At 45.0% G+C, this 12,090-nt stretch overlaps 1 non-coding gene across 1 annotated transcript; it reads left to right on the top strand.

Moving 5' to 3' along the window:
* Positions 1-810: 810 nt before the first annotated feature.
* On the top strand, positions 811-894 carry trnay-aua (transfer RNA tyrosine (anticodon AUA)). Its single transcript has one exon. It is a non-coding gene; the product is annotated as a tRNA-Tyr (tRNA).
* Positions 895-12,090: the final 11,196 nt, after the last annotated feature.

Below are 12,090 nucleotides of genomic sequence, written 5' to 3'. Positions count from 1 at the left end.
TAGCGTCAAAGATTTTGTCATTAGAAATTCATACCTCTGGCATTTGGCTGAAAACAAGAGATTGCATGGGCGGCTCGCTTCTCGGCCGCGGCGCTAGCGACAGCAACAAGTCATCCGCTCACAGCTGAGTCCTCCAACCTACTGGAACTGCATGTGACAGAGCACTTTAATCCTCAGGCCCTGATTGGACACATTCAATGGGGGTGTTCTCGCGCCGCTCTATGTGATTGGTTGGTTGTTGTCATGTGATCAGGGTGCAGAGCGATGCAAGGAAGCTGCAGTTCTCTGGCAATTGTAATAGTTGCAAGCTTTCCATTCTAATCCATGTATGTGTAAACCTGAGGAAAGTGTAGAAAAGGGTTTTCAGAATGGATTATCCACTGTGGCCGATTTTCCTGCTGGATTTTAATGCAAGAACGCTGCACTTGGAGTATTGGTATAAGGGATGTAGAATATCCATGCTGCCTGGAAGAAGACTGATCGATGAAGCGATTGTTCCCATTGGAAGCAGGAAGGCAGCAGCAGTATGCTCACCACTGTTCATTTCACGGAATCAAAGACTCCATTTTTAAACAATAGATGAGTTTGCAAAAATTAAAAGTTACTCACGTCTCTGGGTGAGCTCGAATCACCAACACTTTCAGTTAATAGCCGAACGCGCTGGCCCATTGCGTCACAGAGACAGACACGAACATGTTTGCAATTGGAACTATTCCACATGAACCCATGTGATTATGTGCCAGAGTGTTCACAGCAGAGGCACCGATTTCGAAGCAAATGAGAAGCTGCGTGTGTCCAAACCACCGTCAGGCTAGTCGTGGCCGAGTGGTTAAGGCGATGGACTATAAAACACATTGGGGTTTCCCCACGCAGGTTCGAATCCTGCCGACTGCGGCACCGAGGACGTCATCCCAAATGATCGGTTTTTACTTAATTTGAACTGCTGCCTTTCGGTTCCTCTGCCGAGATTCAAAGCTACAATCAAACAAAGTTTCAAGCAGAAAGTATAACAAGCACTTCACCCCATAATGACATTACGAGAGGCCTAAGCCAAAGGAGAATACTACGTTATTTAACGCTCTTGAAACCGTCAAAGCAATTTTAACCGTCGAAAATATTTTATTTTGCATCCCATTGAAGAAAATGCACGTCTTCCGCGCAGCCATCTTCCAGTTGATGCTGCTTCCGACTGCGATGCTTACTTAATGGACTAAGCCAGACGAGCCACAGTTCTCAACACCGCCGGCCTAAATCGGTACATTAGATCATAAGAAATAGGAGCAGGATTTGGCCATGCAGCCCTCGGTCATGCTCCTCCATTCAATAAGATCATGGCTGATCCTCTACCTCAACTGAAAATTACCGACCTAGCCCCATATACCTTGATTTCCGTAAAGTACATATCCATCTCAGTTAGGAATGTACTCAACGACTGAACCACCACAGCCCTCTGCGTTAGAAAACTCCAAAGATACACAACCCTTACAATGAAGCAATTTCTCCTCATCTCAATCTTAAATGGCCGGCCCCTTTTCTGAATCTTGGACCCCTAGTTCGGGCTCCACAGCCAGGGTAAATAACCTCTCAGAATCCGCCCAGTCAAGCCATGAAAGAATTTATATGCTCTTCCTTCGTAGCGTCTGCTGAATACATTTCACCACAGAAAACTATGTTTAGCTGGATGGACAACCAGCAGGAAAAAGAAAGCAGCCAAAGATTTATTCTCCAACCACATTCCCTGAGGCACGCGGCCATACAAAGGGACAAAAGCAGCACACAAGAGAAAAGGTGATTTCAATTTCGTTCGTAGTGTCGAATTTCCTCAATTTGACCGAACGCCATATGAAACAACAATTTGAATCAGATATTGCATTTAATTTCAGTCGCAAAATGTTAAGCGATCACACACTGCAAACCGTACGCAAAAAGAAAATCACAAGGCCCGTGCGAGGCACTAAACCGCATTCAAAAACAGCAACCAAATCAGTTAGCGTGAAAGATTTTGTCATTAGAAATTCATACCTCTAGCATTTAGCTGAAAACAAGAGATTGCAGGGGCTGCTCGCTTCTCGGCCGCGGCGCGAGCGACAGCAACAAGTCATCCGCTCACAGCTGAGTCCTCCAACGTACTGGAACTGCATGTGACAGAGCAGTTCAATCCGCATGCCCTGATTGGACACATTCAATGGGGGTGTTCTCGCGCCGCTCTATGTGATTGGTTGGTTGTTGTCATGTGATCAGGCTGCAGAGCGATGCAAGGAAGCTGCAGTTCTCTGGCAATTGTAATAGTTGCAAGCTTTCCATTCTAATCCATGTATGTGTAAACCTGAGGAAAGTGTAGAAAAGGGTTTTCAGAATGGATTATCCACTGTGGCCGATTTTCCTGCTGGATTTTAATGCAAGAACGCTGCACTTGGAGTATTGGTATAAGGGTTGTAGAATATCCATGCTGCCTGGCAGAAGACTGATCGATGAAGCGATTGTTCCCATTGGAAGCAGGAAGGCAGCAGCAGTATGCTCACCACTGTTCATTACACGGAATCAAAGACTCCATTTTTAAACAATAGATGAGTTTGCAAAAATTAAAAGTTACTCACGTCTCGGGGTGGGCACGAATCACCAACCTTTCAGTTAACAGCCGAACGCGCTGTCCCATTGCGCCACAGAGACAGACGCGAAATTGTTTGCAATTGGAATTATTCCACATGAACCCATGTGATTATGTGCCAGATTGTTCACAGCAGAGGCACCGATTTCGAAGCAAATGAGAAGCTGCGTGGGTCCAAACCACCGTCAGGGTAGTCGTGGCCGAGTGGTTAAGGCGATGCACTAGAAATCCGTTGGGGTTTCCCCGCGCAAGTCCGATACCTGCCGACTACGGCACCGAGGACGTCGTCCCAAATGATCGGTTTTTACTTAATTTGAACTGTTGCCTTTCGGTTCCTCTGCCGAGATTCAAAGCGACAATCAAACAAAGTTTCAAGCAGAAAGTATAACAAGCACTTCACCCCATTGTGACATTACGAGAGGCCGAAGCCAAAGGAGAATACTACGTTATTTAACGCTCTTGAAACCGTCAAAGCAATTTTAACCGTCGAAAATATTTTATTTTGCAACCCATTGAAGAAAATGCACGTCTTCCGCGCAGCCATCTTCCAGTTGATGCTGCTTCCTACTGCGATGCTTATTTAATGATCTAAGCCAGACAAGCCACAGTTCTCAACACCGCCGGCCTAAATCGGTACATTAGATCATAAGAAATAGGAGCAGGATTTGGCCATGCGGCCCTCGATCATGCTCCGCCATTCAATAAGATCATGGCTGATCCTCTACCTCAACGGAAAATTACCAACCTTGCCCCATATACCTTGATTTCCGTAATGTACATATCCATCTCAGTTAGGAATGTACTCAACGGCTGAACCACCACAGCCCTCTGCGTTAGAAAACTCCGAAGAGACACAACCCTTACAATGAATCAATTTCTCCTCATCTCAATCTTAAATGGCCGGCCCCTTATTCTGAAACTTTGACCCCTAGTTCACGCTCCACAGCCAGGGTAAACAACTTCTCAGAATCCGCCAAGTCAAGCCATGAAAGAATTTATATGTTCTTCCTTCGTAGCGTCTGCTGAATTCATTTCACCACAGAAAACTATGTTTAGCTGGATGGACAACTAGCAGGAAAAACAATGCAGCCAAAGATTTATTCTCCAACCACATTCCCCGAGGCACGCGGCCATAGAAAGGGACAAAAGCAGCACACAAGAGAAAAGGCGATTTGAATCCCGTTCGTAGTGCCGAATTTCCTCAATTTGACCGAACGCCATATGAAGCAACAATTTCAATCAGATATTGCATTTAATTTCAGTCGCAAAATGTTAAGCGATCACACACTGCAAACCGTACGCAAAAAGAAAATCACAAGGCCCGTGCGAGGCACTAAACCGCATTCAAATACAGCAACCAAATCAGTTAGCGTCAAAGATTTTGTCATTAGAAATTCATACCTCTAGCATTTGGCTGAAAACAAGAGATTGCAGGGGCTGCTCGCTTCTCGGCCGCGGCGCTAGCGACAGCAACAAGTCATCCGCTCACAGCTGAGTCCTCCAACGTACTGGAACTGCATCTGACAGAGCAGTTCAATCCTCAGGCCCTGATTGGATACATTCAATGGGGGTGTTCTCGCGCCGCTCTATGTGATTGGTTGGTTGTTGTCATGTGATCAGCGTGCAGAGCGATGCAAGGAAGCTGCAGTTCTCTGGCAATTGTAATAGTTGCAAGCTTTCCATTCTAATCCATGTATGTGTAAACCTGAGGAAAGTGTAGAATAGGGTTTTCAGAATGGATTATCCACTGTGGCCGATTTTCCTGCTGGATTTTAATGCAAGAATGCTGCACTTGGAGTATTGGTATAAGGGATGTAGAATATCCATGCTGCCTGGCAGAAGACTGATCGATGAAGCGATTGTTTATAATTGGAAACAGGAAGGCAGCAGCAGTATGCTCACCACTGTTCAATTCACGGAATCAAAGACTCCATTTTTAAACAACAGATGAGTTTGCAAAAATTAAAAGTTACTCACGTCTCTGGGTGGGCTCGAACCACCAACTTTTCAGTTAACAGCCAAACGCGCTGACCCATTGCGCCACAGAGACAGACACGAACATGTTTGCAATTGGAACTATTCCACATGAACCCATGTGATTATGTGCCAGAATGTTCACAGCAGAGGCACCGATTTCGAAGCAAATGAGAATTTGCGTGGATCCAAACCACCGTCAGGGTAGTCGTGGCCGAGTGGTTAAGGCGATGGACTAGAAATCCATTGGGGGTTCACCACGCAAGTTCGAAGTCTTGCCGACTACGGCACTGAAGACGTCGTCTCAAATGATCGGTTTTTACTTAATTTGAACTGCTGCCTTTCAGTTCCTCTGCCGAGATTCAAAGCTGCAATCAAACAAAGTTTCAAGCAGAAAGTATAACAAGCACTTCACCCCATTATGACATTACGAGAGGCCTAAGCCAAAGGAGAATACTACGTTATTTAACGCTCTTGAAACCGTCAAAGCAATTTTAACCGTCGAAAATATTTTATTTTGCAACCCATTGAAGAAAATGCACGTCTTCCGCGCAGCCATCTTCCAGTTGATGCTGCTTTCTACTGCGATGCTTATTTAATGAACTAAGCCGGACGAGCCACAGTTCTCAATGCCGCCGGCCTAAATCGGTACATTAGATCATAAGAAATAGGAGCAGGATTTGGCCATGCGGACCTCGATCATGCTCCGCCATTCAATAAGTTCATGGCTGATCCTCTACCTCAACTGAAAATTACCGACCTAGCCCCATATACCTTGATTTCCGTAATGTACATATCCATCTCAGTTAGGAATGTACTGAACGACTGAACCACCACAGCCCTCTGCTTTAGAAAACTCCAAAGATACACAACCCTTACAATGAAGCAATTTCTCCTCATCTAATTCTTAAATGGCCGGCCCCTTATTCTGAATCTTTGACCCCTAGTTCGGGCTCCACAGCCAGGGTAAACAACCTCTCAGAATCCGCCCAGTCAAGCCATGAAAGAATTTATATGTTCTTCCTTCGTAGCGTCTGCTGAATTCATTTCACCACAGAAAACTGTGTTTAGCTGGATGGACAACTAGCAGGAAAAACAATGCAGCCAAAGATTTATTCTCCAACCACATTCCCTGAGGCACGCGGCCATACAAAGGGACAAAAGCAGCACACAAGAGAAAAGGCGATTTGAATCCCGTTCGTAGTGTCGAATTTCCTCAATTTGACCGAACGCCATATGAAGCAACAATTTGAATCAGGTATTGCATTTAATTTCAGTCGCAAAATGTTAAGCGAACACACACTGCAAACCGTACGCAAAAAGAAAATCACAAGGCCCGTGCGAGGCACTAAACCGCATTCAAATACAGCAACCAAATCAGTTAGCGTCAAAGATTTTGTCATTAGAAATTCATACCTCTAGCATTTGGCTGAAAACAAGAGATTGCAGGGGCGGCTCGCTTCTCGGCCGCGGCGCTAGCGACAGCAACAAGTCATCCGCTCACAGCTGAGTCCTCCAACGTACTGGAACTGCATGTGACAGAGCACTTTAATCCTCAGGCCCTGATTGGACACATTCAATGGGGGTGTTCTCGCGCCGCTCTATGTGATTGGTTGGTTGTTGTCATGTGATCAGGGTGCAGAGCGATGCAAGGAAGCTGCAGTTCTCTGGCAATTGTAATAGTTGCAAGCTTTCCATTCTAATCCATGTATGTGTAAACCTGAGGAAAGTGTAGAAAAGGGTTTTCAGAATGGATTATCCACTGTGGCCGATTTTCCTGCTGGATTTTAATGCAAGAACGCTGCTCTTGGAGTATTGGTATAAGGGATGTAGAATATCCATGCTGCCTGGAAGAAGACTGATCGATGAAGCGATTGTTCCCATTGGAAGCAGGAAGGCAGCAGCAGTATGCTCACCACTGTTCATTTCACGGAATCAAAGACTCCATTTTTAAACAATAGATGAGTTTGCAAAAATTAAAAGTTACTCACGTCTCTGGGTGAGCTCGAATCACCAACACTTTCAGTTAATAGCCAAACGCGCTGGCCCATTGCGTCACAGAGACAGACACGAACATGTTTGCAATTGGAATTATTCCACATGAACCCATGTGATTATGTGCCAGAGTGTTCACAGCAGAGGCACCGATTTCGAAGCAAATGAGAAGCTGCGTGTGTCCAAACCACCGTCAGGGTAGTCGTGGCCGAGTGGTTAAGGCGATGGACTAGAAACACATTGGGGTTTCCCCGCGCAGGTTCGAATCCTGCCGACTGCGGCACCGAGGACGTCGTCCCAAATGATCGGTTTTTACTTAATTTGAACTGCTGCCTTTCGGTTCCTCTGCCGAGATTCAAAGCTACAATCAAACAAAGTTTCAAGCACAAAGTATAACAAGCACTTCACCCCATTCTGACATTACGAGAGGCCGAAGCCAAAGGAGAATACTACGTTATTTAACGCTCTTGAAACAGTCAAAGCAATTTTAACCGTCGAAAATATTTTATTTTGCAACCCGTTGAAGAAAATGCACGTCTTCTGCGCAGCCATCTTCCAGTTGATGCTGCTTCCTACTGCGATGCTTATTTAATGAACTAAGCCAGACGAGCCACAGTTCTCAACACCGCCGGCCTAAATCGGTACATTAGATCATAAGAAATAGGAGCAGGATTTGGCCATGCGGCCCTCGATCATGCTCCGCCATTCAATAAGATCATGGCTGATCCTCTCCCTCAACTGAAAATTACCGACCTAGCCCCATATACCTTGATTTCCGTCATGTACATATCCATCTCAGTTAGGAATGTACTCAACGACTGAACCACCACAGCCCTCTGCGTTAGAAAACTCCAAAGATACACAACCCTTACAATGAAGCAAGTTTTCCTCATCTCAAACTTAAATGGCCGGCCCCTTATTCTGACACTTTGACCCCTAGTTCGGACTCCACAGCCAGGGTAAACAACCTCTCAGAATCCGCCTAGTCAAGCCATGAAAGAATTTATATGTTCTTCCTTCGTAGCGTCTGCTGAATTCATTTCACCACAGAAAACTATGTTTAGCTGGATGGACAACCAGCAGGAAAAACAATGCAGCCAAAGATTTATTCTCCAACCACATTCCCTGAGGCACGCGGCCATACAAAAGGACAAAAGCAGCACACAAGAGAAAAGGCGATTTGAATCCCGTTCGTCTTGTCGAATTTCCTCAATTTGACCGAACGCCATATGAAGCAACAATTTGAATCAGATATTGCATTTAATTTCAGTCGCAAAATGTTAAGCGATCACACACTGCAAACCGTACGCAAAAAGAAAATCACAAGGCCCGTGCGAGGCACTAAACCGCATTCAAATACAGCAACCAAATCAGTTAGCGTCAAAGATTTTGTCATGAGAAATTCAGACCTCTAGCATTTGGCTGAAAACAAGAGATTGCAGGGGCTGCTCGCTTCTCGGCCACGGCGCCAGTGACAGGAACAAGTCATCCGCTCACAGCCGAGTCCTCCAACCTACTGGAGCTGATTGAGACGGAGCATCTCAATCCTCAGTCCCTGATTGGACAGATGTAATGGGGGCGTTCTCGAACCGCTGTATGTGATTTGTTGGTTGTTGTCTCATGATCGGGGTGCGGGGCGATGCAAGTAAGCTGACATTCTCTGGCAATTGTTATTGCTTCAAATCTTTCCGTTCTTATCAATGAAATTGATAAACTGAGGAAAGTGCAGAAAATGATGTTCAGAATGGATTATCTACTGTCGCCGATTTTCCAGGTGGATTTTAATGGCAAGAAAGCCGCACTTGGAATATTGGCAAAAGGGAAGTAGATTATCCAGGGTGCCAGGCATGAGACTGATCGCTGAAGCGATTGTTCCCATTGGAAGCAAGAAGGCAGCAGCAGTATGCTCACCACTGTCCATTTCACGGAAACAAGAACTCCATTTTTATACAACAGATAATAGGAAATATTTGCTCTCACAATCACAAGTTCCTCAGACTAATGGAATGAAAAACAAAGCTAACCCTCATCCTGAACAGACAGTCCAGCTCGCCACCTGTGTATTTTCTCCTATCGTTGTCTTAAAGTCGCGTTCCCTGTGTAGATTGGACAGGTTGATAATATATTCAGAGAATCACAGAAACCCCACAGTGCAGATAAAGGCCATTTCGGCCCATTGAGCCCGCACCGACACATCTCCCACTCTATCCCTGTAACCCCACGTATTTAATCCACCTAACATTAAGGATCAATTTATCATAGCCAATCAACCTAACCCGCACATCTTTTGGACTGTGGGAGAAAACCAGACCACCTGGAGAAAACCCACACAAACACGGGCAGAATGTGCAAACTCTACACAGAACAAACACGTGTAAGCCAGATTCGAACCTAGATTACCTAGCGCTGTGAGGCAACAGGTGCTAACCACTATGCCACCGTGCTGCCTTGGTTTTTGTTATTCTTGTTATATTAAACGGATTGGAGCACAGGAGCAGATGAGATGCGCTTTTCAACAGGGAAGTCTGTCAGGGCAAACGGGGATGTGGCTGTGAGATGGTGGTTGCGAGAGTGGCAGCATGAGTGGCACGGTCGATAGATTTTAAGGACTGGAAAAAATGTTAAACCGAGGCTTCAGATTCTGGAACGCCGAAAACAGCATTTTGCAGAAAACAACATTTTGCAGAAAACAACATTTGGAGATGCTGGGAAGAGAACCCAGAATTTCATAAATGCGAAGCATACACCCTACCACTGAGCTATATCCCCTACTGGTACCATGTTGTAATGCAGTACAGAAGACCTGGCAGCCTTTTCTTTCTGATCTCCCTGTGTTTTCTCAGTATGTGCTGAAGAAGGAGCGCCTGAAGCAACTGTGGGTGAAGAGAAGAATTCTGGCATCGTCAGGAACAGTGGAAGGGGAAATGAGAAGGACGTCTTCTGGAAATATTTGGCCTCGTCCCTATAGGAAAAATAGCAGACTGAGAGTAGAGCGCATGTAGTCCTTTAACATTATGGAGGAGTTAAAGTCATAGACTGTCATGCCTGTGCCGGCTCCTCGAAAGAACTGTCAAATTTCATCCCACACCCCAGCGTTTTTCCCACAAGCCTGCAGATTATTGCAGTTCAAAAACATGTCCAATTGCCTTTTGAGATTGCTTTCAATCTGACTCCACTACCATTTTAGGTAATGTGTTCCTGGACTTAACAAGCGCCTGCGCGCCAGTATATGTTACATCGATTATCTCTGGTTACCTTTCCAATTGTCAGAGGAAATAGTTTTCCCACTTGACCTATCACACCACTTCAAGTTTTTGAAAATCTCTACCGTTTCTGCTTTAAGGAGAACAATCCCAGGTTCTCAATCTCTCCACATAACTTGGTACCATTCTAGAAATCTGCTCTGCACCCTCTCCAAGGCCTAGCCATCCTTCCCAAAGTGTATGCCATAATTGAACGCAATAGTCCCGCTGAGGGTAACCAGTGTTTTAGGAAGATTTAGCATAACTTCTTTCGTTTTCTTCTCTATTCCTCTATTGATAAAGCCAAGGTTCACATGTGCTTTTTAACAGCCGTGTCCTGCCAGCATCAAAGATTTGTGCACATACACCGCCGGGTCTCTCTGTTCATGCACCCGTCTGAAATTCTACCATTTCGTTGATTTTGCCTTTCCTCATTCGTCCTAACAAAATATATTACGTCACACTTCTCTGCGTTAACTTCCATCTGCCATGTTTTTTCCCATCCTTCTTGAAGGCGATCAGAGAGTCAGCTCCCACAACACCGGAGTGCAACGCATTACTGCTCTCTGGAAAAATAAAACCGCCTAAAATCCAGTCTATTTCTCCCTCTGTGTCAGCTTGAGAATATATTCGTGATATAATAATCGGAATGGAGCGCAGGAGCAGAGGGGAGGTGCTGTTCAACCGGGAAGTTTAGAAGGGCGAACAGGGAAGCGGCGGTGAGATGGTGGCAGCAAGGAGCAACAAAATTGTAAGAAGTGGTGGAATCTGAGTAAGTGAGATACAGCGCACGTGGAGACGTGTGCGTGAACAGAAATGATAACATCGAAAGTTTAATAAGTGATATAGATATTGGCAAAACTGTCAGGCCTGCATAGTATAACGCTTTCTGTGAAACGAAATTTATAAATTCAACCATAACTGGCAGAGGTGGGATTCTGAACCGCGCCTCCGAAGAGACGGGAACTTAAATCCAGCGCCTTAGACCGCTCGGCCACGCTACCACAGCAATCGACTGAGGAATCTGAAAATAGTAACTTGTGAATGAAATGAGGCTTGGCCTTTAAATAAAAGGGGAAACAAAAGGCAATTAAATTCGTGGTCGGCAACTCTCTTCTGATGCAACCCACTGTGTTGCAAGGCTGTGTTGTTGCGAATAAAGTTATTTGAAAGTTGTGTGACAGGTTCTTGTTTTTACTGCAAGAAGGAAGTTGTTGTAAGTAAAGCGTAAAGTGTGATAAATAAAACCTGACGCACTGAGCCTGAAATATTTCGTAATTATGAGGAGAGAACAATAGGAAAAGTTTGCCCAGCGAATCACAACTTCCTCAGACTAATGGTATTAAAAACACATCTGACTCACATCCTGAAGTCAGAGTCCAGATCCCACCCACTCTTTTTTTACAGAATGGATCTTCTCTTAACCATGTCTCAATGTAACTTTCGCTGTCTGGATATTTTAGATTGAACAAAAGATACTCGTGTTACATTAATCGGATTGGAGCACAGGAGCAAATGGGAGGGGCTGTTGAACCAGCAAGTTTGGAAGGGCGAACGGGGAAACGACGAAGAGATGGTGGGTGCGGTCGGTAGATTGTAAGAAATGGAAGAAACAAAATTGTAAAAGTGGCGCATATCTGAATAAGTGAGAGGCAGCAGGTGTGGAGACGAGTGAGTGAACGAGCTGAATTCAGTTGGTTGGGTGGCGGTGTTTGTAGTGTTCGGGACGGTGTTCAGGCCAATTATGGACCAGAGAAAATTCTGCAATCAGATCTATCTACCAATAACAACTGAAGGAAAAGGTGACATAATACTGAACAAAACCGCCATTCCTGCACAGTTTACGGCTGTTGGTGAAGCGACGAAATTTACGAATGCCGCAATATCAGGCAGTAGTGGGATTGGAACCCTCGCCCCCCGCAGAGACTGGAATTTTGATCCAGCGCCTTAGACCGCTCGGCCACGCTACCACATCAAAGCTATCTGGAATCTGAAACTAGTGACTGGTGATTGAAAAGTGGCTTGGTCTTGAAAGTAAAAGGGGAAACAAAAGGAAATTAAATTCGTGATCGGCAAACTCTCTTCTGATGCAACCCACTAGATCAGAAGAAGCTACCTGTTCACAGGGCAACACTGATAAATAGATCTTTGTTGGAACACACCCTTTGTAAATTTAATTAATAATTTATCCCTGTTGTGTATTGCAAGCAGGAAGTTGTTGTAAGTAAAGTGTGATAAAATCAGTGCGATTTGATTGTGTGTAGCAAAAGA

This window comes from Somniosus microcephalus, unplaced genomic scaffold (assembly GCF_052327205.1).
Source record: "Somniosus microcephalus isolate GS21.2 unplaced genomic scaffold, FLI_Smic_1.0 unresolved_chr9, whole genome shotgun sequence".
NCBI lineage: Eukaryota > Metazoa > Chordata > Chondrichthyes > Squaliformes > Somniosidae > Somniosus > Somniosus microcephalus.
The sequence above is the reverse complement of the archived record's forward strand: the minus strand, read 5'-3'. Positions and strand labels throughout refer to the sequence as shown.